General features: G+C 39.8%; 1 pseudogene; it reads right to left on the bottom strand.

The window, feature by feature from the left end:
• The window catches only part of LOC109437575 (protein Shroom3), a 140,442-nt pseudogene extending 118,007 nt beyond the window's left edge, over positions 1-22,435 (bottom strand).
• Positions 22,436-23,492: the final 1,057 nt, after the last annotated feature.

The following is a 23,492-nucleotide window of genomic DNA, read 5'->3' as shown; positions in this document are numbered from 1 at the left end:
ACATATTAGGATTTATGTTCAGGGGATGTCATCCTGAAAAATCATGCTAGGGCTTATTTTCCAGTTAGGTCTTATTTTCAGGGAAACATGGTAGTATTACAAGCAATTTTTAAAAATATTGTCACATTATTTGTAATGTGTAAATGGCTAAATGATGTTCTAAGAGGTAGATACCTCATAATTTACATAACCTGAGGGTAGCTATTTAGATTGATTCTGTTTTCACTCTTATAATTATTCCTTTAGTAGTTGAACAGGGCAGAGAGTATGTACACTTTTCAAAATGTTGTCAGAGGTACAGAGGCCTGTACCTGTTTACAATGTGGCGATTCACAATTGAAAATCATTCCAGTACCTTCCTGACTTCTATTTATATCATTTATCAATGATTCTTGCTTCCACTCTTCTTTTCCATCCCTTACAACTCTGACCTTAGTCTTTTTCTCTTTCTGTAATTTTCCTCAAAATGGACTCTGAAGATCTCAATTGAGGGCTCTCAAATAGATAACTATCTCTGAACTCCCATCATTCAGTCATCCAACCAACCATCCACCATCTGTCCACCCATCAGTTATTGGGCCTCTCTGCAGACTCCATTTATGCACTTTTCCCAGAGATACAAAAATGAAGACATGGCTTCTGTCCTGAGGGCAAAGCTGGTTTAGTGGAGATGCGGAGGAATATAGATAAATACCTGATTAAGTACAATTTATACAAAGTGGATGGATGTTCTTAGTTGGGACACCCAACTCAATGAGGAAAGTGGGAAGATGTTAGGGACAGTTTCCCCAGAGCAGGTGTCATCTGCCCTGAGTTCTGAAGTGAGGGTTAGGCAGGTTAAGGAGTATTTTAGAGAAGTAGCAAGAGGAAAGAAAAGGAAGAGAGAGAAAGAAAAAGGCATATTCAGGAACTGCAAGTAGATCAGTAAGCTATAGTGTGTGTGTGTGTGTGTGTGTGTGTCCTATGCATGTGTATGAAAAGTCAGTTGAACACCAAAAGGGACAAGACAATGGAATTTCTTGTTCATCACACTAAAGTTTCATCTTTCCTATGAAGGTAGTGGAAAGCCATTGGAAGATTTTAAATGGAGAGTAGCATGGTCAGGTTTGTTTTTGAGGAAGACTGCCTTTTCTGTGGAGTGGAGAATGAATGGCAGCTGGGAAGGACAGAGGCAGAGAGAGAACTTATGTACATGATGGAAGAGGTGATGAAGGATTGAGCTAGGTAACAGGGAGAATGCAGAAAAGGGAGGAAATATAAAAGCTATTAAGGAGGTAGAATTGACAGTAGAATTGATTGACTATTTGAAAGGGCAAGGGGGTTGGTTGATGAGGGATGAGCCCAGGTGTTTGGGTAGCTAAACTTTTGGGCAGCTTCAGTATAGATTAGACCAGCTGATATCACCCAAAGAGGCTTGGTCAACCAGGAGATGAGAGGGAGGTCAAGGACAAAACCTGAAAGATCATGAACATTTACATGGCAGGTCTTCCTCGTGAGGATGCTGAATTTACCAGGGCCCCAAACTAAAAGCTTTCATCTTTCATTCAAAGCTCTTCAGCAATATACACAACTGCAACTCTCTAGCGTTAACTCATACTATATTAATTGTTAAAATTCTCGTATTATATGGTCAATGATGGTACACGGTGCATTTTATTATGCTTTCATTAGTGATGATTAGAGAGGCTAAGTTATTTTCTCAAGTTTATTCAGCTCATACAAGGAGGAATCAAAATTTGACCCAGGTCTGTCTAAAATCAGAGTTAGGCTCCTTTGCCTGACACTTCAACATGACCACTGTGGTCCATCATGCTAGTCCTGTCTGTAATGCTCCCCTGCTTTATTTCCATTAATTGGCACTACAGACTTCCTCCAGGAAGCCACATCTGCTTCTCTAAGGCATTCTCCCTGACTGACTTTATCCTTCATTTTGCATCTCCCCCAGCATTTTAAAAATATTGCTTGCATTTGTTTTCTGGTTTAGGTTTTGAAGCAATTCAGCCAGAATATACTGAATGCCAACTATGTGCTAGATGTACACTAAGTATTTTCTAATATGTCACATTGTGACCTAGATCTTGGTCATATAGATGTATGCTGCTCCTCGATGAAGTAGAAATCTTCATGTGTGTGTATTTCTCCTTTTAAGGCTCTATCTTTTGTAGCATAGAACTGACTGTGTATTTGTACTTGAAAAGTGCTCACTGTAGGGTGAACACGTAAATGGTAAGTTCACCCAAGTGATTATTGAGCATTATCTGTGTGTTTATTACTATCCTAAAGAGTGTAAAGTACAAGTGACAAAGGAATAAATAGATCTATATCTTTACCTATACCTATACCTGCATCTATATTTGTCCATTTATTCAGCTACCAGTTATTGAAAACATACTGGATGCCTAACATACTGCCGAGAAGTTCTAATATATTCAAGATGGCTACTCTTATCTCTAATTTAGAGGTGAGGTAATAGGCTCAGAGAGGCTGTGTGACTTGCTCAAGGAAGCACAACTACTAATGACAATGTTGGAATTGGCATTTGGGTCCATCAGATTCCAAAATCTGTGCTTAGAGGAAGAGACATAGAAAGAAAGGAAAGAAGGGAGGGAAGGGGAAGACAAGAAGTCAGGGCTGTACATGTAAAATAAATAAACATTTAATACAGGCAATCGATTCTGGGGGCAGAGATCTGGACTGGACGTGTCTCAAGAAGGCTGTCCGGCAGACACAAACCAGACGTGGTAATAGAGAATCACAGTTTCTTTCACTGACTCGATAGAAGAAATGTTCCTCATGTATGTGACTTCTTCCTAGAGCATATTACAGACCTTAAAACAAAATCTTGGGAAGACAAATGTCATGGAAGATAAAATCCATGGAACCAATGGGTAGGTGCGCGACAATTGAGGCTTCATTGACGTGGTACACGCAGTGGAACATCTGATAATAGCAAATGAGCTGGGAAACCTAGCAGTCACTTGGCTCTACTGTACAAATATATAAAGGCATCAAAGTTAACAACTTATATAATAATACAAAATTAGATAATGTCAGATGTGGGAACTGATTTACTCCAATGTCCTAGCTTTGGGGGGCCGCTAAGATCTCTGCTACTCTGTTATATTAACGTGGATGTTCACTTTTAACAGAACTGAATGTTTCACACTTTCTTTACCTGACGTTCAGTTCCTCAGTGGAGCAAGTGGTATCCAATTTCCTCTTGTCTGTGCGAATAGCAATGCCGCTTATGAAACCAGGCTTGGCAGATTGTTTTGTGTGAAGTGCTCGAGAGAGAGTAAATAACTTAGACTTCTCAGGCCATATAGTCTCTATTGCAGCTACTCAGCCCTGCCATTGCCGTGTGAAAGCAGCCACAGCAGAAATACAATGAATGAGTTTGTGTCTGTGTTCCAATAAAACTTTGTTTACGGGCACTGAAATTCGAAGTGATAAAATTTTCCTATGTCAATAAATGGAATTGTTTTGATTTTAAAACCCATTGAAAAATGTAAAAACTATTCTTAGCTTGTGGCTGTATAAAAACAGGCAGTGGGTTGGATTTGGCCTGTGGCCCATAGTTGGATGACCTGTGTGCTACAGCACAGAAATCTTTGGGTGGTTAGATTTTTCTATGTACTTAGGACAGCTTTCCAGAAGGAAGTGGTTAGCGAACTCCATTAGTGCCTCTGAGCTTCAACTATTAATTGACATTATTTCTTAATTCCCAGCTATATTTTAAGGTATGAACCTAAGGAATTTTAAAGTCATTATGTGGGTGAGGGACTGTTAAAAATAAATCCTTCAGGTTTGGAAGTGGTAGAGAGGGAATAGAAGGTGTTAGCAAATCCAGGAATTTTCAGGCAAGTGGTTCAAAAAGCATTGGGGTGGGCCATAAGTCGCCGCTAAAGGTCATTGGTACCACTTTGCATCTTTTCTTTATGTACTTTATGCCTCTCATAAAATAAAGTTAAAGCAGTTTAATTTAACAGTCTAATTAGTAATGGATTTTTCATTTTATCTTTTTGTCTATGCAATACAAAGATGAGATCTGGATATGACTAGGACCAGGAAAGGATATTTATATATTAACACTTTAAATTAGGGCTTTCTGACAGCAGAGTCTAGATGGAAAATGATGTGTTTCTGGCGATTGCTAAAGAATTGTTGGGTGTGGGGAAATATTACTGTGTATTTTCTCTAGATCAGAGGTCCAGGAATTGGGGTGCCTTTTAAGTTCCACTTCAACCATTATGCATTTCCTTTCTTAGTTTATATGTGGTCAACCAAAAGGATAAAGCCACTGTTATATAGGCAGCATCCAGCCATGGAGGGGCAGGATTGACGTGCCTCCACTAACAGTTGTTCTTCTTTGTACCAGTGTCCCCGTGGGCTGGTTGCAAGCTTCCTTCTTCCCTTTCCTTTTTCCTCTCTCATATTTGAAATGGGGGGAATAAAAACTTGCCCAACAGATCTCAAAATTGAGTACCTTGGGATTCATTTTCTTAATTGGTTTTACACCTCTGAGCCACAGCATGACTCAGGCAAAGACGAAGCCTTGAGTAAAGACTCCATCTTGAAATCTGACCAAGAATTGAAAGAGCCATCACCCCGGGGAGGTCAGTAAGGCTGTACAACCGCCCTCATTTTGGAAGGTGAAGGATGGACAAGAGGCTGTGGGACGGTGTTTGATTCATACTTTCCCTGTATAAGCCAGAGAAGGGGCTACTTTTACATTTGACTTTGTGATTTAATCTCTCTAAAATCATTTCATCCTCTTCTCCCACTCCAAGTGATCAGCCCCCAAACAGCAGCAAATATTCCCACAGATGTAATATTTACCTGAGAACATATAGCTTTCTAAAACTGAAAATAGGATTTTTTAAATGAACAATCCTGTCAAAACAGAGTAACTCCCCTAGCCCAGGAACAACAACAACAACCAAAATCCTAAAATGTCCATATTTCCATTCATGCTGTAACAAATCTGTTCATTTTGAGGACCTCTAATTGATTTAAAAAATAGGATGACTGCAATTTCCTGAGCTGTATTTTGTAAGGCATCTGTAACAGACACATATCTTGCAACATTTTAGGAAAAACCAAAAAAAAACAACCAAAAAACACACAAAACAAAATAAAAAACAAGTGTCTCCTTTTGAAAAGAAGTAGTTTTCTAATGATGTCCATTCAACTTGTAATATATTTTGAAAAGCGATACTTTTAATTCCCCAAAGCAGCCCTCTGTATGCAGGCAGTGCCAGAAAACACATGCAGAATTTTGCCTCCACTGGCCCTTCTTCCAGCATCTGGGTTTGAGAGAAGAGGGCTTCAGTCTCCAGGTCAGGGCATCCCGGTTCCCATGTTCTGTGAGTGCCTTGAGTTCTGCTTCTGTTCCAACTTTAGAGTGGGCTTCTTTAGCTCATTGGGGATTATAGCCCCAGGGTCTTGGAGTCAGTCAGCATCTCAGGTTAATTGTTGGAGTTTTCTTTCGCCACCCACAGAGATGAGCAAAGACAAACCAATCTGGTAATTCTTCTGCCTCCTGGTGCCCTCCTGAATTGCTCTAGTGCAGGACTAAGCTAGGCCAAAGGGAGATTTATTCAAATATGGGTGGAAAAGTCATTTACATGAACTGCTCCCTGGCTCCACACAATGGTATTTCTTCTTGGAGATGAAAGGATGGGAGGTGAGAGGTAGATGAGAGAGGGAAGTGGTCCTGATGGTGAGGGGCACAAGTGGGGTGCAGGGCAGGGGAAAGTTGGGTTCTTCTGGGTGATGCTATAAAGTAACTGGATGCTATAATTGGCAGAAAGGATGGCTTGTGATGGCTTCACCCACTCTGGCTGGTTCATTTAATTAAGAATGGATGAAGCCTTGGTGGTGGTTTTTTGTCATTTATATCCATAGCACCAGGCATTTTCCTGTAAATAAGCCTGGTTTGGTTTACAGTCGTCTTTCCTTTGCTGCTGGGCTCCTATAGTCCCCAAACTGCATGACGTACGTACTAATATCCAGAGGAGGATGTTTTCAGAGAGACAAAGGGAGACAGACAGGGAGATTGAGACATTGAAGTGGTTGTATCCTTGAACCCCGTTTGGGTTGGGGGGAATGGGCTGTGTTACAGCCAGAGGAGAAACAAAGGATGGCACAGAGAAAACGAGTTCTCTGAGAGACTAACCCTTCTCACTCAGGGAAGGTAAAGACCCAGCATAAAAAGGAGTGTAAGGGACCACTGGCACCTGTTAGCGGTCATTAACAAACGACCATGTACTGCTAATCTGTGATCATAAAAAGGCCATCTGCTAATGCTCAAAGGTCATTAAGATGCCAGCCATGTTTACTGTGCTCTCATTGGTTGGGCCAGTCATTTCTAAGAAAAAAGGAGCTTAAATGGTTATTGTGGTGGTGCCTGCTAATGCTGCTCTAGTTATGGGCCTGTCAGTGTTTCCATTATAAACCCCTACCCTCAGTGATTTAAAATACAACCACAAAAATAACAGGTTAACTGTGTATGCATTCATGAGTACATGTATGGACATGCTCTTTTCTTTCCCCAGAGGGGAACATTTGAAGTGCAGCAGCTTGACTCTATCCATGTTCAAAGATATTTATTAGAAGGGAAAGATCATTTCTTCATTTTGGGTGTTTTTAAATTTAACCTGACTGATGGACCCATTTTGGATAATAGTCTGCCCACCATTGGCTTAAATTATTTTCTTTGATAAAATAAACGTCTTTCCCAAGGAGAGTCATCATACCAACTTGACTGAAATCATAACTCTGCCATGCTGTAGAGAGAATTGTATTATATGTAGGTTGACCAAAGATTGGATTACAATGCTGGGAATTTACCTCAGTGAGGGAACCTACTGAATTAAAACTTACCTCATCTTTTGCATGCTTCTCTTGTCAGACGCTTCATCCAATATTTTGTTTCTTTATTGTTTTCAAATGGATTTGTATATGTAGTTCTCTCTAAAGAGGAAACTTGACTGATTTTTTTTCTTAATTTTTCTTTAAGATAACAATGAATGTTCCTGATAACAGGAACATGTTGAATGTTCAAAGGTTTTAATAATATTATAGCAACTAGCTAGAGCTAAATACTCTCATTTTTATATATGTACACACATGCAAGTGTGATATATTTAGAGGGTGCCAAAAAAATGTATATACATTTTAAGAAAGGAAAGAACTGTTAAAATTATAATACTCAGTATATACTGATAACAAAAGATGAATACAAGTCATGTGCGTACATTTTTTTTTGGCACCCCCTGGTATATCTGTCTAGAATTCTAAGGAAATGCTCTCTTTCTTTTATGTTTTCTTGTTTCCTCTTCTAGGATTCTCCTAGAAAAGGAAAGATAAAAATAAAACTCCGTGTGTAAACTAATTGACCAAAGGACTCAAAACAAGTTGTGTGATTCTAAAATACCATCCCCAAACTGCTCATTGTAGCTGGTAGCGAAGGTGGCTCTTATCAATGGGTGGCCTGACAGACCATATGGTCTACTGCTTGGTCACAGCAGGTGGGAAAGACAGAGCCCACTTCTAAAATATGAATTTTAGCAATACTCTGTGTGTGTGTGTGTGTGTGTGTGTGTGTGTGTGTGTGAGTGTGTGTGTGTGTGTGTGTGTGTGAGTGTGTATGTATGCATGTATGTGTATTTGACGGTAAAGCAAGCAAGGATGATCAGACCTTCAAGCGTATGTCAATGTGGACCTATTTGTTTAAGTGTGATTTTCAAAAACCCAGAAGAGTTTTATGTCTCCTGGGATTGTTTAGTGATGGAGGCTGATATTACTGTTCTGATTCCCACCCCCATTTCTGATAACACCACTGTTTCTCATCATATCCTTGCCTTTCATCTCTGCCAATTAGCTAAGTAGCCAGAACCTTGTTTTGAAAAGTTCTGAGTAGTTAGTAAGCTCTTTTTTTTTTTTTCTGAGCCAAGTCAACATGCCCTCTGGAGGCCTCTGAATGAGGGGTCTGTCCACTACCCCCACCCCTGTCTGCCTGTTAGTACAGGCCTGGGCTTAATCTTTTGCTTTCAATGGGTTGCAAGGGGGGTGGGAATTATAGAGCAGGGGGTGGGGTGGTGACCGCAGGTGGCTGAAGAAAGGGGTCTTGTTCTCATGATGCTAAATGGCTGGTTAGCACTGCTTTTACTGTGAAATTCAGCTTCTGTCACTTCGTGGTTAATTGCTTTATTATTCTCAGATCCAGATTGGACCTGATTTAGTTCTATCAGGAGCCATGACTCTGTCTGGCATTTGGCCAGGATCCTTTCGATCCTTTGATCTGAGGTTTTATAATCACATTACCATTTCGAGTACAGCAGGAGGCATGGGGCTTTTGCTTTCTACTTAGAAGTGCACAGGTTTGCTCGGTAGGTGGATGGAGTGTGACTTTGACCTGGGCAAGGGATTGAGAAATGGGGTCTTTTCCCTAACTCAGTTTCTCCTTTTTGGTCTCAGGCTTTATGGATTTAATTTGCTTTCCCCCCTCCATTCAGCCGAAAATGGCGGTGGTAGCAGCCATATGGACTTGCCCCTTTGTCGGGTTTATTTTCGGCCATCTGAAAGTTGAACCCTACATAAGGTTTTGCTCTCCTCTTTTGCCCAAGCTTTTCTGCATCAGCTGGCTGTCCTTAATGTGAAACAAGTCAACAGGTAGTTATAATGACCTCCCATAATTGTAAGCAGAGGTTGGCCTGCCCCTATCAATTGTTCTGGGATACAGACGCCAGGGCTGAAAATGTCAGGGGGCCCACAGGCTACATTGTTAGTGTGCCTGGAGAGGGTGAGGAGCAGGAGGCACTATGGCCTGGGCTTTTTAATAGGCAGGGCTGTAAAATGTCGGCCAGGCCTAAGTCACAGATGTACCACAGAGCTCTTTCAAGCCCTTATTCCAATGCTCCACTTGTAACTATTTTTAACCTTATTAAAAAGGAGTGAACTGGTTCAGCTTCACAAGAGCCTACTAGAGTCTTGCAGTAAATTTCTTTGGTTTATAACTCCACCTTTGATTGAGAAGGCCAGCAGGCATGAGAACTTGGATAAACATAAATCTCCTCAGATCTGCTCCGGGAAACCATACACAGTTAGGGACAGGCTAGAGACCGGCCCTGGGTCTCCAGCTGGAGCAGAGGGGATGGAGAGGCTCCCCTCTTTGGATTTCAGGCAGCTCAATCTTCAATTCAATCTTGCAAAGACAGAATTTGTGGCATTTGTGTAATAGAAACACAGACAAAAGTCAGAAGCATGCACCCAGGCAGGTGATGTCTGATAACTTGAGTGCCACGTGACCAGTTTCCCAGCACAAGGTCAACGGGCTCGTGGAAGCCAAGTGCTGGAGTGGGAGGCAGAAGTGGGGCTGGCATTACAGGACTGAGGGATTTTTGTCTTTTTTTCACTTCTCACATGGCAGCTCCTCTTCTATCAGTGGCAGGGGCTAAAATCTCATTTAGAATTTCTTCTAAGTGTTCTAGTTTGGAAAGTCTTTGCTAACTTTTGAAAGAAAGACGTTTTGAGGCTTGGCATCATCTTGGTCTGAGGTACCTGCACATATCTCTTCTTTGTCATGATTCAGAACAGAGACTCTTACCTGCCATGCTTCTTTGACTTCAGGTGCCCACTATGTCAAGAAGCCCAAATTGGACTGAATTTCAGATAGTCAATAAGGAGGCCTGGCATGAGATGCTATGATAGCAGAGTTCCTGGCTTAAAACTTTAGCAGACATTGTGGAGTGTCTGTTATGTGTGCTGTACCAGGATCAAAGGAACATTATATAGGACAAGTAAGACAAGATTTCTGTCCTCTAGCAGCTTGTCATCTTATTAGAGATGCCACATCCAGTTATGGAGCTGTGTGGGACAGGACATGACTAGAGAGTTAACACTACTGGAGGTCAGAGGAGGAAGTATTTGTGGTGCCAGGACAGGTTAAAAAAGGCTGTTGAGAGCAGGGACACTAGGTTCTGTGCTGCTTTTAAATACAGACTACAATGGACGCCTGTTTTTTTTTTGACTGTTGATGGTTACTTGTCCCCATTCATTTCTGGCAACAAAATTTTTTTTTCCTATGACAGAATCCATTCCACATGATTGATTCAACAGGGCTGGGCATGTGACTGAGGCCTAGCCAATCACAGTATCTCACCACTTTGGCTATATTAATTGGTTCAGGGATGCAGATCTAACTCAATCCGGCCAATCCTGATCCTCCTGAGACTTTCTGAAAGAGCTGTAGGGAAGGCTTGTTGTTTCTTCTGAGCTTGCCTGGCGGGAAATATGTGAGTGAGGGGCTGCTAGAAACTCTTCTGACACAGTGTAAAGAGGGCAGTTTGAGCAGAGATAAGAAGAGCTAGGAGATGCAAGAGAAACAGACACCATTTGGTGACATCATTTGAATTTATGTATCTAGCAGTGTTTGAAGCTAGCTATGTGGGCTGATAATTTCTTTTATCACTGCTGGTTTGAGTCAGGTTCTGTAACTTACAACTGGAAGAGTCTGACTAATATGGAATGGGGAGAGTAGAGTACTGGATTTTTTGTTGATGTTGGTGGCTCATAAACAGTATAAGTAAGTTTACCCAAAATAAAACAAAACAGCAACAACAGAATCAGTCATCCTGGCCCGCTTTTTTCTCTTAAGACAAGCTACACAGGATTCTACAGAATCAAAGCAAGATGAAATGTTTATTGGTACTGCTAACAATGAATCCATTTAAAAACATGTATTACTCAGACATTTCCTAGCTTCCTCAGAACCCTCATTATTATCATATATTCTGCCTAGAAGATACTTTGAAACATGGTATTTTGACCAGACTTTCAATTCAATAAATATTGAACTCTATGAATCAGATACTATGCTAGATTTGGGGGATACAATGATGGACAAAAGACACATAGTCTCTGCCCTTGCAGAACTTATGAACTTGACAAAATTGTATAAACTGGCATTATTTCATGAGAAGAGTTTTGCATAGCCTTACATTTATTAAGCACTCAATGTCCAAGATCTCTCTAAAGACTTCATTTATCCACTGGGCCTCAGGACATACCTGCCCCAAATATTAGAGAGCCCTAACTCCTTCTTAGGGTTTGTCTGCTATTTTAGCTGTGCTCTGTCATAAATCATTGGCCTTGATTAATTTACGTGTTAAACTTCTAAGGGTTGGGCCATTTCTATTAGCTTGCTTTGCACACTGCTGACTAAAGGATTATGCTGAAATTAAAAGAAAAAAAAAGAAAAAGAAAAAAGAAAGGAAGAAAGAAAAATAACAGTGTGCTAATTCCAGCTGAATTGATTATAATTGTTCCCTCTACAACATCCTCCTCACTTTCTGTCTTGGCCGAAAATATCAATACTTGTGCCATTGATGTGTACTTTTATGCTTCTAAGTAATGATTAACTCATGGAAGAATAGGATAGGCAGGAGCCGTAAGTGATGGAGACTTTAGATGCTGGAGACTCTCTCATTTGCAAGAATGGTAGAGTCAGACTTAGGTCCAAACCCTGGTTCTATCAGGGTTTGGATAGTAGCTGTCTGTCCTGGTTTGAGTTCCTTAGTGACTCTGAACTTCAGAGTCCTCACTGATATAATAAGGCTAAAAATAATATCTTCCTGATAGTCTTGCTATGAGGATTAAATGAAATAACATATGAAAGATGCTTAGCAAAATGCAGGCATATCAAAATATCTGTAAAGGATGCTAAACATTAGTACGTGAATATATGATTGAAAACAAAATGTTTACAGTCTCAAAGGATCTTTCTAAGATACATTTAAATTACAAAGGGAAAACTGGTAATTTTATACTGGAGAAACCTGACAAATACCAAATTTATCATGTGATCAAACTTAACATCACTAATAATGATGTTATTATCTAAATGGGGCAAATCTAAATCACGTGCCTTTTGATATAATGCACTGAGAAGACCACAGCACTGTGTTTGTGATATTCTTGCCCAAAGTGCATAACTTGAATTTAATCTTGAGGAATCATCAGACACCCCCAAATTGGGGACATTTTGAAATATAACTGACCTGTACTCTTCAAAAATATCAAGATCATGAAAGGTAAAAGACAGATTGAGGAACTGTCTAAATGCAATATATGGTCCAAGATTGTTTACTAGACCAGAAAAAAAAAGGGGGGACTTTAATAGGACAACAGGCAAAATTTGAATACAGCCTTTAAATTAGATTATAACGTTGTTTCAATGCTGATTTCCTGATTTAGATAATTGTATGATGGTTATGTAAGATGCCAGTGGGTGAAAGGTATGCATAAATCCTTTGTGCCAATTTTATAACATTTTAAAGTCCGAAGTTACTTTAAAAAAATGTTTAAAGTGTATGTATTAGACATTCAATAAACCATGTTATGATGGAGGGAATCTTCCTGAATCTGGACCAACCATTTAGATGAGGTTGGCAACTTTGAAAGTTGAATTTGTGTGTTCTTCTGCTGAAAGTTCTGGTAGCTCTGGGAGTGTGTCACACATTTGCAGGCACATTCCTGGGTGGTGCTCTGTCTGGTCCTCTCCCTATGGTATGTGTATCCTCCATCTCCATAGCTCCTTTGAGAAAGAAGTTTGAGACAATCAGGAAGTTATTCTCTGACAGTTTTTAGAAATTGGGTTCCTCCTTTTAGGTCAGTGAGATTGTCCCGTTGACAGTGATTCACCCAGCGCGCTCTCTGTGGCTCAGCCATTCATTTTGCTTTGGAATCTATCACTGTTCTTTCACTTGCATGGCTTTGCCTTTTGATCATTGTGAACAAGAGGAATAATGATGGAGTTAACAAAAAAGTGTTGTGTCCAAATCTGATATCCACATTATCAGTATGTGCAGAAGAAGGGAGGTTAGAAAAGGTGGCTGAAACTAACAAAGGAGTATAATATGAGGATATGCAGAGTTTTAGAAAGAAACTTGGTCTCTGAAAAACCAAACCAGAGAAAGGATGTGAGCTATGAAATGCGTAAGATTATAGAAGTAAGCATGTATTCTTCACCATTCATGACAGAAAGATGGGCTGCATGTTGAAATGTAAAAGGACCAGGTCTCAGAAAATAATGGGAAAAAATGGTTTCCCATATAAGCAAAACACATATGAGTCTTGTTATCAAGTAATAAGTCTAACAATGATGACGTTCAAGAGAGGGTTGATTTAACGCCAAGGTGATAGATATAAAAGACAAGTAAGGGACACTGTGGAGAGTGGGGTTGCCTGTAAGGAGCTCAGGCAGCTCCTTCTCCTAAGCATCCTTTGATGTCCTGGTTATGACTGCAAACTCTTGTTCTTAATTTTGCTCATTCACTTGTAGCCTCTTGAACATGGGCTATTCTACCAGAGTGAATCAATGGTGATGATTTCACAAGGAATGTTGTGAGGTTAACAAATACAATTTGTAATGTGCACTGCAAATATAAAGTGCCATAAAAATGCTAATGAATGGTAATGCGTGTCCACTCCTTAGCGGGGCTGGAGCAACAGGCCAAGGATGACAGAAAAAGAGACTGCCTTTTGAACACACAAAGTGCTATCCTATTCATCTGGCCTCATGCTTGCCACCACGGGGGCTCTGGCTCAGCACTCATTATTCAGCCAAACAACTTCCTCTCCCTTTCTGTCTGGGTCTGCAGGCTGATTTCTGAGCAGAGAAAGATACCCTGAAAACTTTTGGTGGGGTCAACAACAGAGGCAACAAAAGTTTGGCTTAAAAAATTCATTCAAGAAATGAAAAAAATACAATAGAAATGTATCATTATGGATGTTTTGGAGAAGGAGAGAGGGAGGGAGGGAGGGAGGAAGGGAGGGAGGGAGAGAGGGAGGGAGGGAGGGAGGGAGGGAGAGAGAGAGAGAGAGAGAGAGAGAGAGAGAGAGAGAGAAGACCTGGGCTTGGTTTTGCATTTTGGTAAGAAATGATATACAGCTACATAGTAAAAACAGTTTTATTAAAAAGATCTCACCCTGAATTCAAAATATGAATTGTACCCTCTTATCATCCAGTCACTTTAGAATGAAAGTTAAAAATGCTGATACTGTGGAACTAGCCCTTGGTATTATATCTCACAGCTGATATATTTGTCTAATACTTTGGTTTTTGAAGGCCCATTACTCAGGACCAGTGTGCAGGGCTGTTCATTTTAATCCTTTCTGGTTACTGAAAACTGGAATGCTAAGACGAGCTTACAGATAAGATTACATTCCAGGCTTCTGTGTGTAGGGTAGGTAGTGGGGTATAAGCCAGATAGTGAAACAAATAGAGTTTTCATCACCCTGAGAAAAGGGCTCTGACCTTGGATTTGTAGGCTTTTGTTTAGGGAAACCCTGCTAAAAAGTAAGGTTCAGTGTTGGTCAGGATGAATCCTTCCTCTTGGGGAGTGGAAAATTTTAACAGCTCAATAAAAGTCTGGATACATATAACTGAGAGTTCAGGGACTTCAACTATCTTAGTTTAGTAATAGAACAGATGCAGGATTGTATTATGTTTATTATTCTAATAAAAGGAAACTCTTTTTCTATTGAAGCAATATATCGAGGATGGTTGGGCCTCCTTACTATGAAAAATAAGGGGAATTATGGAGTTCTTACTCCATGGTTCCTTCTGGGCTCCATGAATGGTTCAAAGGGAGGGTGGCTAAGTGGCCCAGATTAAGCTGTTCAACAGGGCTAATACTTGTTACATTTACACAAAGCCATCTAGCAATTGCATCAATGCTTGACAGTGTTATCATCATTATTTATTTTGCTATAAGCCAGATTTATGTATTTGTAATACTAAGCATCAGAAACATTAATAGCTTTGCTAATTATACCACTACTTTACAGATATAAATAGTGATTAAAATGCCAAGTAAAATGAACTAGTAAAACATTTTTAAGAGAATTTTAAAATCAGTTGCTGATTGATGATGTCTTTGCCTTGTCTTGGGGGGTTTGAATGGAGAAGATGTAGATGTAAGTCTTACTTTCCTGCCTGGTCATAATGTTTGGAAAGTCATTCTGCTTTAACCTGACTGTAATCAATGGAACCATGTATTTAATATGGGAACAAAATATATTTTTAGAACAGCAAATTGAAAATCCAAGTGTAGAGAAGGGAGGGCCCAGGAGTCAAGGAGAAGGGGTGGGGAGGGGGAGGGAAGGAATGAGGAGGAGGGGACAGAAAGCGAGAGAGAGAGAGAGAGAGAGAGAGAGAGAGAGAGAGAGAGAAGAAATAAAGGATCGTAAATGAAGTGGGGGCAATAAAGAGACTTGAATAACTAACTTGCGTATCTCCCCATTCTGGTTATTGACCTTGCTCTGTGTTCTCCAGAAAATACCTTGTTATAAATGAGGATATTGAGTGAAGAAAAAGAGTTAATAAATCCACTGCCTTTGCCACAACTGCTAATGGAAATCCATGAGCAGGAAATCCATGAGCAGTTTAAGTACTGGACAAGTAAAAAGACCACACTGGGAATGGAGGACACGGCGGATAAGAATAGGTAGGTAGCATATCTAGTCCGTGAGCTGAAGCAGTGGGCAACATCTTTTGAGGGCTTGCAACTGTTAGAATTCCAGAGGTCCTGTCTGTTGATCCACAAAGCAGGTCAGCTCCAAGAATGCCTACCCACTCTAGAGCAGGAGACCTGTGTAAATTAAGTTTCCTGGGACACAATCATACCCATTCCTTTAAGTATTGTCTATAGACGCTTTTGTACTACAACTCAGAGTTGACTCATTCCAACAGAGACCTGACAGCTCACAAAACTGAAAATATTTACTCTGACCATTTATTTAAAAAAAAAAAAAAAAATGATGATCCCTGCTTTAAAGCCTTAGTAAATGTTAACTAATTGGCTAAATAAGTTGAGGAAGTTTTCCATGGTTGTGATAAAGTGCCAATTTTTCCAATTATTTTTCACGGGGATTCAATGCATGCCTGCTTCAAAACTTTTCACTGCATACCCCAATGAGCATCAGAAGATTGAGATGGGGGTGGGAAATAGGTATGTAAAAGAAGGCATTTCTGTTTGTGCAAAACAAGATGTGGCCTTTGAGAAAAAGCCTTAGGTTGCATTAGATAATTCTGATTTTAAATGTCTAATCATCAAGCTATAACTCAGGGATAAAAGAATGTGAGCATTTTTATTTGTGATCCGTAGTGGGACTTACTGCATTTCTCTGTCTTCTTAGAGCTAGCCAACAGGTTCATAGTAGGGAATAACTCACCTACACCAACTTGAATGAGTTCTCCACCACTACCTCCCCAAAGAGAATTTTCCTAACATGGAAAAAATCATTGTAGCAGGAGTGATCTCTATGTTTTTGAAATGTTTTGACCTGATTTAGAGGCTAGATATAAATAAAAAGGAGGGAGCTGTTTACTGAGTAAACTTATGATAAAATATTTGGGAGCTCACACATACTGGATGCAACCTAACAATATTTGCAAAGTAGACGTTGTTTTTCTGTTGCTTTCTTTTTCTTCTTAACAATTCTTGGACTTTGTAATCACATTTAATCTCATTGTTGCCTCTGTAGAATTCTATGTCCTGTAAAGTCTAGCTAAGGGGCCATGGACAAGTTACTCATCTCTGAGGTTCTGGTTCCTCATTTGTAAACAGGTAACAAATGAGTTGTTATAAAGATGAAGTGGGATGATGCATGTAACAGGCATGGCAGACACTAGGCTTTCAATGAATGATGAAAATAAGTATATTCTCAGATGGAAGACTTCTGTTTTGAATGACAGCAATTGCCTGCACCAATTAAGTGACATTTGCTGTATACGAGGTCTGAGAAGTTCATGAACTCATTCTAGAAAAAATGCTACATACTTCATTGCTGAATATCACTATGGTCACCTTCGAAGTACTCCCTTTGGGAAGCTATGTACTGACACCAGTGCCTAGTCCACCCCTCAAAGCAATTTTGGAACTCTTTTTCTGGAATGGCCATAACAGCTGTCATCGTATTACCCTTGATGTCCTGAATGTCATCAAAATGTCTTCCTTTCAATATTTCCTTTATCTTCAGATAAAGAAATAAGTCATTGGGGGCCAGATCAGGTGAGTAGGGAGGGCATTCTAATGTAGTTACTTGTCTACTGGCTAAAAACTCCCTCACAGGCAGTGCCATGTGAGCTGGTACATTGTTGTGATGCAAGAGCCATGAATTGTTGGGGAAAAGTTCAAATTGTCTAACTTTTTCACGCAGCCTTTTCAGCACTTCCAAATAGTAAACTTAGTTAACTGTTTGTCAAGTTGGTACAAATTCATAATGAATAATTTATCTGATATCAAAAAAGGTTAGCAACATTATTGCAACACGTTCGTGAATTTAATTGTCAACCCGTGTATGTCCTAAATTTTTAGATTATCTTTTCATGTACATCTTTCCCCTACCTAATTAAATTTTGAACTTTTAAGAGTAGGTACCACATTTGTGTATCTATTCACGTGTGTTGCCAGGATTGGTGCTTAATAAGTATCTGAATTGATTCTGGGTCTTTGATTTGTTGGATGAATGCAGACGGAAACCAGAGCAAAGAGACTATGTGTGTTATGCAAGCTCACTGGATGGTCCCAGAGACTGAGCTGGTGAGGGAGTGGAGAGCCCTGTCTTGCCCATGTGTAATGTAATATCCATATGTCTACATTTGCAAAATCCAAGAGATGTATGGAGTGGAGACAATTTTGAAAGATATGGTCCTACTTACCAGGATCTGAATCTATAATCTTTTCTCTGCCCACAGTCCCATGAAAACACTGCTTTCCCATAAAACATTGAGATTAGACTATCAGTGGAGAGAATTTGCTTAACAAATGAATTATTCCTTCAGTTGGGATGATAATGCTAAAGTTAATTTTAAAAAATCTATCATCTTTAGATTCCCTTTCTCACTTGAGAATGTATCAATATTGCAGTAGGCATTTTTGAGATATAATTTATATACAGTAATACTCACCATTTCTTGGTATACAGTTCTATGAATTTTGACAAATTTCTGTAGTATGTAAAGTTCACCACATTAAGATGGAGAATATTTGCATTATCCCAAAAAGTTTTATCATGCCCCTTTGTAGCCAATTTTCTTCCTCCCACCCCAGCCCCTGAAATCTGAGTCTATAATTTTTCCCCTTTGAGAATGCCATGTAAATAGAATCACAAAGTAAGTGCTCTTTTGAGTGTGTCTCTTTTCACCTAGCAAATTCGTTTTGAATTTCATCCATATTGTTTCTTGTAGCAGGTCATTCCTTTTTGTTGCTGAGGAGTATTCCACTATATGAATGTATTGTCATTTGTTTATCCATTCACCACTTAATGAACATTTGGGTGGTTTCCAGCTTTTAGTGATTATAAACAAAAGTGCTCTAAATATTTGTGCACAGATCTATATGTATTCATGTATGAAGACATGGGTGTGGAATTCTCCTTGGTGAGGGATTGCTGGGTCATGTGGTAAGTGTATGTTTATCAGAAACTGTCAGATTATATTACAAAGTGGTTTTACCATTTAGCATTAATACTAGAATTATATGAGATTTCCAGTGGGTCCACATCTTTGTCAACATTTTGTATTGTTATTTTTTTAAAAATCAGCACTTCCAATAGGTCTGTAGTGGTATTTCATAGTTTTAATTTGCATTTCCTTAATGGCTAATGATGTTGAGCAACTTTTCATGTGTTTCTTTTCATCCATATATCTTCTTTGGTGAAGTGTCTGTTTAAATCTTTCATCTATTTTTTTGTTTTGTTTTGTTTTCTTTCTTTGTTTCTGAGGTGGGAGGGGAGAATGTTGTTTGTATCTGCGATAGGCATTTTCAACTGTACCATATTTTGGCTAGTCAACACCCATCATTTCATAACACAAAACTACAGTGAATCAATTGGTCCCTCATCACCTTCAAATATTCCAGTACCTCATATGTAAACTTTATTAGAAGCAAATTACCTAAAATTCCAGAGTGAGTACATGACCAAGAAGGCTTTCTTTCAGCTTCATGGTGAGATGCCCTGCATGACCGAGGACCCCTCGAACTCCATGCTCACTTCTCCTGAGCCTTGTCCTCTTGGTTGCTGATGGGGCCCATGCCAAACACACTCTTGCCTTAGGGCCTTTGAGCCCTTTCCAGAGCCCATTTCACCTGGAAAATTCTTTCCCCCAAAAGTTGCAAGGCTTTTGCATGACTCCCTCCTTCACTTCGTAACAGTCTCTAGTCAAATGTCATTTTGGACAGGCCTTCTCTGACTAGCCTTTGTAAAGTATATCCACTTCCTTCACATCCTCCCCCTTTGTACTTCTTTGTAGCATTTATTACTGTCTGGTATGCTATATTTTTTTCACTTATTTGTTTACTGTCTATCTCCTTCCATTGAAGGTAAATTCCCTGAAAATGGGAACATGACCCATTTTGTTGCTCTGCTAGATTCCACAGCCTGCAAAAGTGCTGAGGATATAGCAGTCATTCAATAAATTGTGGGTGGAATTACTAAGTCTTAAGGAGAAAAGTGAGAGAAATGCTAATTAGCTGAGATTTTAGACAGGCCTGCACATTATATCAGACCTGGCTTGCTCCTAGCACTTAAAAGTTTATTAAGCTATTTCACATTTGACCCAGGCGAACTCCTAAACCAAGCTTCCTTGGCTTAAACCAGTGTAACATTTCCAACTAGACATAATGATCCTTTGAAAGGAGCCCCAAGATGGCAGCAAAAAGAGGTGGAAGGGATGGCTTTTGCCTGATTTTTGTTTGTTTCTGGCTGGTTTATTGATGCAACAAAGCAAAAAACAAGTTTCATGAGTCTGAGGATTCTCTCTCAGTTATACTCTGAGTGGCTCTTCTGTCTTGGATTGTTCTAAGCTTTGTGCTTGCCCTTTCTCATGTGGCACATATAAACAGGACATTTTAATTGCTTGCCTTTCTCTAAGGTTTCTCTGAGTAGACTGGAGCAGTCATGGGAAAGCATGGTTCCCCATCATGCAATGCGTGGGCTCTCCTTGAGTTAAAGGTCTTTAAGCTTAGGAAGTTCTTCTTTCATGGAACTGAGATCATAATGGAGTCAGGGGTGGGTTCTCCATACTTTTTTATACTTCTCAGTGTTCTGCTCATAAATAGATTTCCATACCTCATTCAAATCTGGAGACCTTCCTGACTCTGGATATGGTGGAGCCCACTCTGGATTGGGACCAACTGGGGACAACCGAAAAATTCTTAGGAAAAAAAATGAACTAACCAACCAGTCAAATGAACAAAAATATCCACCAAACATTCATCAATAAATGGTTTCTTTTGAAATGAAGAATATTTTATGATTACCCCCCCAAAATGAAAAATTAAAGATTTCTAGAAATGTACAGTTTCTCTTTTTAATTTGACACAGATATTCAGATTTCCTAATACATTTTCAGCTCAAAAATTATTGGAGAAAAGTGACAATCTAATGTACATTAATGAAACACAAAACAGTAGTTGTGTTTATTGTCAAGACTTCACAAAGAGGAGAAGGTGTTATAAAGAGTGAAGGGTCACCATTTGTAGCCTTTCCTTTGGGCCGAGTTCCTTTATAAAGTGTAGCCTTGAAGATTCTGGTTTTCAGAAATCTTCTAAGCTGAGCATGTTTCAGGACTGATTTTTGCCTTCTCAGTGATCTTCAGCAAAATTATGAAAATCTTCCCAAATCCTGATTTTATAATGCCAAGAAATACTGACAGTGATGCTTTAGGATGTTAATGATGGTCTAATTATCTTGCACCAATAAGGAAAAAGAGTCAGCTTTTGGCAAGATTATGTCAGAACTAGTCAGATAATATAGATATTTCTACCTCCCTGCATTTTCTAAAGGGGGATGTTGCCGCTTTAATTAAATGTTATATGAATACATTTCAAATAGATCCAAACACAGGGCAAAATCTGTTTCAGAATTGCTGTTCCTACATTTAAAATGTATTTGAAATGTAATTAAAAAAAAGATAATGGGAAAGAAAAACTAAAATAACTCGAAACAAGCAGAATATAGTAGCTCATCATTACACTAATATATCAAACAATGTGATCTTAGCTTAATTATCCCCTTTGAGAGTTGAGAAAACTAAGCACAACCTTCAATTTACAGCTGTTTGGTGCTGGGAACCTGAATTATTATTGAAGAGGAAGGGGGAAAAACTTTATTTATTGTGACCTCCACTCAGTTTTTATTCATCGTGGAAAATCTGTATATTCACAAATGAGGGCTATTCATCCTTAGACCGCAGCATTCTTCAGCTGTCCAGGCCTACATCAACTGCACTTCTCCAGCTTTTGTGTTCATCTCGAAGGCTCTTCATCCAGATTGTTCATCATCTTGATGGTCGAGCTTTATCTTGCTTTTGTGCAGCTGCATTCCGCTTACCCAAAGTGCTGAGGGAGACGAGGGAGAGGGAGAGAAAAAAGAGCGAGTGAGGGAGCAGGCAGGAGAGAGTGAGCAGGAGAGAGTGGGAGAACAGAAAGGAGAAAAAGCAATGGCCGGTGTACATATGAGGATAATTTGTAGTTTCTCAATAATATATTTAAAAAAAAAAGGAGGACAGGCTAATTACTGGCTTAACTAGGGCAGCCTGTGGATCTTCATGTCAAAAGGACTGCCGTAATTATTTGCCATCAAAGCACATTCATATTGTGGCACAAAAGAAGGGCCTTTTGCAAATGGATCTTGCTAATAAACAGGGCTGAGAGGAGCATTATGTGTCTCCCTGGTTGCAGGCACATTAACACAGTGACATGGAGCATAACTCGGGGCCTGAGGAAAAAAACACCAGAATGATAATTATCGCCCTCCCTCCTCAGCCTCCCTCGCCTTTCCCTTTGTGTTGGACGAGGAAGCTGAACATGACCTACTGGAGGGCCCAAGGCAGGCTATTAGTGACCCCTGAGCCCCGACAAGGTGCCTCTGTTCTTTTAAAAGCCTGCCTCTTGATGTCAGGAAGGTCACGTGGAACCGTCCGGCTCAGCTCGAAATGGTCCAGCAAACACTTCAACCTTAAAGACACCTGGAAGGTCATGACCAATTTAATGCAGACGAAGACAGCAGACTCAAGGCCCTGTTGAATCCTGGGACTGAAGTTTCCCACTCTCTCTTTTCTCCTTCTTTGAACACTTGCTCACATGCGTGTATTTGAGTCCTCAAAACTAAATTCAGGGGGAAAAAGTTTTCTCTCTTCTTCTGTTGGTAAATGAAGAGAGTCTCGGGCACAGACAGGTAGATGTAAATACAGCCCCTTGGATTAACCCTTCTTCTGGCAGATGTAAACACACTGACTTCCTACAGGTAGGTGTTACCGGGGGTGCCAGGGAAACTGTCTTTCTTGCTTCTTGCTGAGCAGGTGGTGAGAGGCTCACCAGCAATATAAGCTCACCTTTGAGCTGGGCCTGTTGTCATTGGCCATTGTTGGAGCTGCAAATCATCACTGATGGCTCCAGGCTCTTTCTGGTTTCACACAGAGCAGTCGATATTAAAGAAAAGCGACAGTAATTGGCTTGAAAAACATACATGAGACCATTAAGATTGGATCCTCTTTTTCCTTTCCTTTCTCTTACCTTTCCTTTTTGTGATTTTTCTGTGAGAGGTATCTTCTGACACAGAGGGTGTGTCCCAGAACCCAGAATATGAGGAAAGGGATTCTATTTTACACACACCAGAAGCAAACCAATCCCTGTAACTCTTATTTTACCAGCAGAGAAAGTAAGTGTGACAATTTGCATTGCACAAGGGTTCTTACTTCAGAAGTGCAGGTTCTCTGAGCGTGTAAATATTTAATTATTTGAAAGGTTGGAAGTTGATAAACTTCAAGTTAAAATGTTATGAGCCATTTCCAACGGAAGATCTGCTAAGAATGACTTAAAAACATTCAAATATGTGGATCTGTGGGAAGATAGGATTAAAGGTTTTTTAAGATTTGATTTAAACTGTTCAGGAATGTGCCCTCTATCTGAAGGAGGTTGACCCTAAGGAACTAACACCCTTAGGTTGTAAATTTCCCAATAATCAATCTTTCGCTCTCTTATTTCCTCCATCCCTCCCTCTCTCTCCTTCCTTCCTTCCTTCCTTCCTTCCTTCCTTCCTTCCTTCCTTCCTTCCTTCCTCTTCCTCCTCCTCCTTCTTCTTTTCTCTCCCCGCCTCCAAATAATCTTACAATAAAGGAATTGGGGCATCGATCTAATAATAGACCATAAATTTTCCAAACTGTTAAAAGTGGTAAACAAACAAAAATGTTGAAACCACACTATTCCTTTTGTTATTTCTCTAGCCTGGACCTCTTTCTCTGGATCTTTAAACTCATATCCAATTTCCCACAAGACCTTTACACTTTAATAGACATCTTGAACTTGACCTATCCAGAATGGAACTCCTTGTCTCCCCACACCCCCAACTTCCTGAATAGCTCTAGTCACAGTTTTTCCAATTTCAGTGGATGGCAACTGCAACTTTGTAACTCTTAGGTC

This window comes from Rhinolophus sinicus, linkage group LG05 (assembly GCF_036562045.2).
Source record: "Rhinolophus sinicus isolate RSC01 linkage group LG05, ASM3656204v1, whole genome shotgun sequence".
Classification (NCBI taxonomy): Eukaryota; Metazoa; Chordata; class Mammalia; order Chiroptera; family Rhinolophidae; genus Rhinolophus; species Rhinolophus sinicus.
Note: the sequence above shows the minus strand (reverse complement) of the source record. Positions and strands in the feature narration are given on the sequence as shown.